Genomic DNA, 7,104 nt, shown 5'->3' on the forward strand with positions numbered 1-7,104 from the left:
AGGCAAAATGGTTGCCTGAGGAGGCTTTACAAATAGCTATGAAAAGAAGAGAAGCAAAAGGCAAAGGAAAGATATACCCAAAGAATGCAGATTTCCAAAGAATAGCAAGGAGAGATAAGAAAGCCTTCCTAGTTAACAATGCAGAGAAACAGAGGAAAACAATAGAGATCACTTCAAGAAAATTAGAGATACCAAAGGAACATTTCATGCAAAGAGGGCACAATAAATAATAGAGAAGATATGGACCTAACAGACGCAGAAAATATTAAGAAGAGTGGCAAGAATATACAGAAGAACTGTACAGAAATATGTTAATAACCTGGATAACCATGATGGTATGATCATTTCACCTAGAGCCAGACATCCTGGAGTGTGAAGTCAAGAGGGCCTTAGAATGTATTAGTAGGAACAACGCTAGTGGAGGCAATGGAATCCCAGCTCAGCTATTTCAAATCCTAAATGATGATGCTGTAAAGGTGTTGCACTTTACATGCCATCAGATTTGGAAAAGTCAGCTGTAGCCACAGGATTGGAAAAGGCCAGTTTTCATTCTAATACCAAAGAAAGGCAGTCTCAAAGAATGTTCAAACTACCACACAATTGCAGCCATTTCACATGCTAGCAAGATAATGGTCAAAATCCTTCAGGCTAGTCTTCAACAGTATGTTATAGAGAACTTCCAGATGTACAAGCCGGATGAGAAGGCAGAGGAACTGGAGATCAAATTACCAATATTTGTTGGATGATAGAAAAAGCAAAATAATTCCAGAAAAATACGTATTTCTGCTTCATTGACCACACCAGAACCATTGACCATGTGGATAACAACAAACTGGAAAATTTTTAAAGAGAGGGAATCCCAGATCACCTATATGCAGGTCAAGAAGCAACAGTTAGAATTGGATGTGGAACAACGGACTGGTTCCAAATTGGGAAAGGAGTATATCAAGGCTGTATATTATTAAGCAGATTATTTAACTTCTATGCAGAATACATTATGCAAAATGCGGGCTGGATGAAGCTCAAGTTGGAATCAAGATTGCCAGGAGAAGTATAAAAAACCTCAGATATGCAGGTAACACCACACTTATGACAAAAAGGGAAGAGTAACTAAAGAGGTTCTTGATCAAGGTGAAAGAGGAGAGTGAGAAACTTGGTTTAAAACTCAACATTCAAGAAGCTAAGATCATGGCATCTGATCCCATCACTTCATGGAAAATAGATGGGAAAAAAATGGAAACAGTGACAGAGTGTATTTACTTGAGATCCAAAATCACTGTGGACGGTGACTGCAGCCATGAATTTATTTATTTATTTTTCTTTCTTTTTTTTTTTTAAATTTTAAAATCTTTAATTCTTACATGCGTTCCCAAACATGAACCCCCCTCCCACCTCCCTCCCCATAACATCTCTCTGGGTCATCCCCATGCACCAGCCCCAAGCATGCTGTATCCTGCGTCAGACATAGACTGGCGATTCGTTTCTTACATGATAGTATACATGTTAGAATGCCATTCTCCCAAATCATCCCACCCTCTCCCTCTCCCTCTGAGTCCAAAAGTCCGTTATACACATCTGTGTCTTTTTGCTGTCTTGCATACAGGGTCGTCATTGCCATCTTTCTAAATTCCATATATATGTGTTAGTATACTGTATCGGTGTTTTTCTTTCTGGCTTACTTCACTCTGTATAATCGGCTCCAGTTTCATCCATCTCATCAGAACTGATTCAAATGAATTCTTTTTAACGGCTGAGTAATACGCCATTGTGTATATGTATCACAGCTTTCTTATCCATTCATCTGCTGATGGACATCTAGGTTGTTTCCATGTCCTGGCTATTATAAACAGTGCTGCGATGAACATCGGGGTACATGTGTCTCTTTCAATTCTGGTTTCCTCGGTGTGTATGCCCAGCAGTGGGATTGCTGGGTCATACGGTAGTTCTATTTGCAATTTTTTAAGGAATCTCCACACTGTTCTCCATAGTGGCTGTACTAGTTTGCATTCCCACCAACAGTGTAGGAGGGTTCCCTTTTCTCCACACCCTCTCCAGCATTTATTGCTTGCAGATTTTTGGATCGCAGCCATTCTGACTGGTGTGAAGTGGTACCTCATTGTGGTTTTGATTTGCATTTCTCTAATAATGAGTGATGTTGAGCATCTTTTCATGTGTTTGTTAGCCATCCGTATGTCTTCTTTGGAGAAATGTCTATTTAGTTCTTTGGCCCATGTTTTGATTGGGTCGTTTATTTTCTGGAATTGAGCTGTAAGTTGCTTGTATATTTTTGAGATTAGTTGTTTGTCAGTTGCTTCATTTGCTATTATTTTCTCCCATTCAGAAGGCTGTCTTTTCACCTTGCTTATATTTTCCTTTGTTGTGCAGAAGCTTTTAATTTTAATTAGATTCCATTTGTTTATTTTTGCTTTTATTTCTGGAATTCTGGAAGGTGGATCATAGAGGATCCTGCTGTGATTTATGTCTGAGAGTGTTTTGCCTATGTTCTCCTCTAGGAGTTTTATAGTTTCTGGTCTTACATTTAGATCTTTAATCCATTTTGAGTTTATTTTTGTGTGCGGTGTTAGAAAGTGATCTAGTTTCATTCTTTTACAAGTGGCTGACCAGTTTTCCCAGCACCACTTGTTAAAGAGATTATCTTTACTCCATCGTATATTCTTGCCTCCTTTGTCAAAGATAAGGTGTCCATAGATGTGTGGATTTATCTCTGGGCTTTCTATTTTGTTCCATTGATCTGTATGTCTGTCTTTGTGCCAGTACCATACTGTCTTGATGACTGTGGCTTTGTAGTAGAGCCTGAAGTCAGGCAAGTTGATTCCTCCAGTTCCATTCTTCTTTCTCAAGTGGGCTTTATCTCAGGGATGCAAGGATTCTTCAATATCCACAAATCAATCAATGTAATTCACCACATTAACAAATTGAAAAATAAAAACCATATGATTATCTCAATAGATGCAGAGAAGGCCTTTGACAAAATTCAACATCCATTTATGATAAAAACTCTCCAGAAAGCAGGAATAGAAGGAACATACCTCAACATAATAAAAGCTATCTATGACAAACCCACAGCAAACATTATCCTCAATGGTGAAAAATTGAAAGCATTTCCCCTAAAGTCAGGAACAAGATAAGGATGCCCACTTTCACCGCTACTATTCAACATAGTTCTGGAAGTTTTGGCCACAGCAATCAGAGCAGAAAAAGAAATAAAAGGAATCCAAATTGGAAAAGAAGAAATAAAACTCTCACTGTTTGCAGATGACATGATTGATCCTCTACATGGAAAACCCTAAAGACTCCTAGAGCTCATCAATGAATATAGTAAAGTTGCAGGATATAAAATCAACATACAGAAATCCCTTGCATTCCTATACACTAACAATGAGAAAGTAGAAAAAGAAATTAAGGAAACAATTCCATTCACCATTGCAACGAAAAGAACAAAATACTTAGGAATATATCTACCTAAAGAAACCAAAGACCTATATATAGAAAACTATAAAATACTGATGAAAGAAATCAAAGAGGACACTAATAAATGGAGAAATATACCATGTTCATGGATTGGAAGAATCAATATAGTGAAAATGAGGATACTACCCAAAGCAATTTACAAATTCAATGCAATCCCTATCAAGCTATCAGCCGTATTTTTCACAGAACTAGAACAAATAATTTCAAGATTTTTATGGAAATACAAAACACCTCGAATTGCCAAAGCAATCTTGAGAAAGAAGAATGCAGCCATGAATTTAAAAGACACTTGCTCCTTGGAAGAAAATCTATGACAAATCTAGACAGCATATTAAAGAGCAGAGACATCAATTTACCGGCAAATGTCCATCTAGTCAAAGCAATGATTTTTCCAGTAGTCATGTATAGATGCGAGAATTGGACCATAAAGAAGGCTGAGCACCTAAGAATTGATGGTTTCGAACTGTGGTGCTGGAAAGGACTCTTGTGAGTCCCTTTGATGGTAAGGAGATCAAACCAGTTAATCCTAAAGGAAATCAACCCTGGTTATTCATTAGAAGGACTGATCCTGAAGCTGAAGCTCCAATACTTTGGCCACCTGATGCGAAGAGCTGACTCATTGGTAAAGACCCTAATGCTGGAAATGTTGAGTACAAGAAGAAAATTGGGCGACAGTATATGAGATGGTTGGTTAGTGTCATGCACATGAGTTTGATCAAACTCCGAGTGATAGTGAAGGAAAGGGAAGCCTGGGGTGCTGCAATCCATGGGGTCAAAAAGAGCTGGACTTCCTGAGTGACTGAACAAGAACAATAAAATAGATTAGATATACAATTACTATTTTTATACTTGTTCAGTAATTTATCTGTGAACTTCTTAATAACATTTTTATTGAAGAAACTAGATAGATAATTTAGTTTTATTACAAAGTTTTGTATGAGGAATTGAGAAATAGTTTCATCTGAAGTGTTTACGTATATTTTTGTGTTGTTGATATTTATAACTATGTTTGAAAACTATGAGGAAATCTTTATAGCTCATTTTAAGGAAATAAACTGAGACTAGATTAACAGACTACATTAAGAAACTAGGTTAAGAGAGAAAGTAGAGTCATCTGTTACATAACATGCAATAAATTTGGACCAGGTGATGGGAATGAACCTGGCATGTTGAAAGAACATGAGAAAGCCATAGAGTCTGGAGCAGTGTGAGTTAAAGTGAGAGTTGCTGAAAAGAGTTTTAGATAGAGGATGGAATCAAGGCCTTGTAAAACATAGGAATGCCTTCTGAGGTTATTGCAAATGTTTTCATTTCATTACAAATTTTTTTTCATATAATTAACACACACAATAACTCTACAGCCATAACTTTTTATTAAAACATATAGATAAAAATACATAAAAAAACAAGTGTTTTTAAACTTGAAATCTTGTTTTTAAATTTGAAATCTCTTATGTAAATTAAGAACATATTGAAATCATATGGTATATTGACATATACTATCTCTCTTCAGTTCAGTTCAGTTCAATGACTCAGTCATGCCCAACTCTTTGCAACCCCATGGACTGCAGCACGCTAGGCTTCCTGTCCATCACCAACACCTGGAGCTTGATCAAACTCATGTCCATTGTGTCAGTGATGCCATCCAACCATCTCATCCTCTAACATCCCCTTCTCCTGCTTTCAATCTTTCCCAGCATCAGGATCTTTTCCAATGAATCATGGAAATCAAGTGGCCAAAGTATTGGAGCTTTAGCTTCAACATCAGTCCTTCCAATGAATATTCAGGACTGATTTCCTTTAGGATAGACTGGTTGGATCTCCTTGCAGTCCAAGGGACTCTAAAGAGTCTTTTCCAATACCACAGTTCAAAAGCATAAATTCTCTGGTGCTCAGCTTTCTTTATGGCCAAGGTCTCACTTCAGTACATGACTGCTGGAAAATGCGTACTTTATACCTTTGATCAGACCAACTTTGTTGGCAAAGTAATGTCTCTGCTTTTTAATATCCTGTCTATGTTCGTCATAGTTTTTCTCCCAAGGATCAAGCATCATTTAATTTCATGGATGCAATCACCATCTGCAGTGATTTTGGAGCCCCCCAAAATAAAGTCTGTCACTGTTTCCATTGTTTCCCCATCCATTTGCCATGAAGTGATGGGACTGGATGCCATGATCTTAGTTTTTTGAATGCTGAGTTTAAACAAGGTTTTCACTATTCTCTTACTTTCCTCAAGAGGCTCTTCAGTTCTTCTTCATTTTCTGCCATAGAGGTGGTGTCATCTGCATATCTGAAGTTTTTTATATTTCTCTCTGAAATCTTATTTCAGCTTGTGCTTCATATAGCCTGACATTTCACATGATGTACTCTACATAGAAGTTAAATAAACAAAGTGACAATATATGGCATTGTCATACCCCTTTCCCAATTTGGAACCAGTCCATTGTTCCATGGCTGGGTCCAACTGTTGCTTCTTGATCTGCATACAGATTTCTCAGGAGACAGGTAAAGCGGTCTGGTATTCCCATCTCTTTAAGAAATTTCCATAGCTTGTTGTGATGCACACAGTCAAAGTTTCTAGCATAGTTAATGAAGCAAAAGTAGATGTTTTTCTGGAACTCTCTTGCTTTTTCTGTGATCCAGCAGATGTTGGCAATTGATCTCTGGTTCCTCTGCCTTTTCTAAATCCTGCTTGAACATCTGGAAGTTCTTGGTTCACATACTGTTAAAGCTTAGCTTGAAGAATTTTGAGTATTACTTTAGCTTGTGTCGTGAGTGCAATTGTGTGGTAGTTTGAACATTCTTTGGCATTGCCATTCATTGGGATTGGAATGAAAGCTGACATTTTCCAGTCCTGTAGCCACTGCTGTTTTCCAAATTTACTGGCATATTGAGTGCAGAACTTTCACAGCATCATCTTTAGGATTTAAAATAGTTCAACTGGAATTCCATTACCTACACTAGCTTTGTTCGTGTTGATGTTTCCTAAGGCCTACTTGACTTAGCACTCCAGGATGTCTGGCTCTAGGTGAGTAATCACACCATCATGGTTATCTAGGTCATTAAGATCTTTTTTGTATAGTTCTTCTGTGTATTCTTGCCATGTGTTCATAATATTTTCTGCTTCTGTTAGGTCTGTACTATTTCTGTCCTTAATTGTGCCCATCTATGCATGAAATATTCCCTTGGTATTTCTAATATTATTGAATAGATCTCCAGTCTTTCCCATCTTAGGGAAGATTAAGCACATATTAAAATCATATGATATATTAACATAATATCTCTCTTAGATGAAAGCAAAATCAAGTAATTTTCTACAACTTAATTTTTTTTCAAGTAGTAGGCTTATCTGGCTCATGCCAAAAGGAGCAATTATTTCAAGAGAAGAAATTACTTTTATTCAAAGATGGTTCAAAGTTAAAGTTAGTTTCCACTTTAGAAGTACTATCAATTTTATAATTTTAGATCAATTTTAAGCTAAATACCTAGTAATGTATGTGTTTTCCCTAGCATAAACCATTGGAACATGGAAATCAAATTTTATAATGTCAGATCTTTTTGTTGCTTAGTCTGTTTGAAAACTTGCATTGCTTAAGGGGGAAAAAAAGCTTA

This window comes from Ovis aries, chromosome 3, assembly GCF_016772045.2.
Source record: "Ovis aries strain OAR_USU_Benz2616 breed Rambouillet chromosome 3, ARS-UI_Ramb_v3.0, whole genome shotgun sequence".
NCBI lineage: Eukaryota > Metazoa > Chordata > Mammalia > Artiodactyla > Bovidae > Ovis > Ovis aries.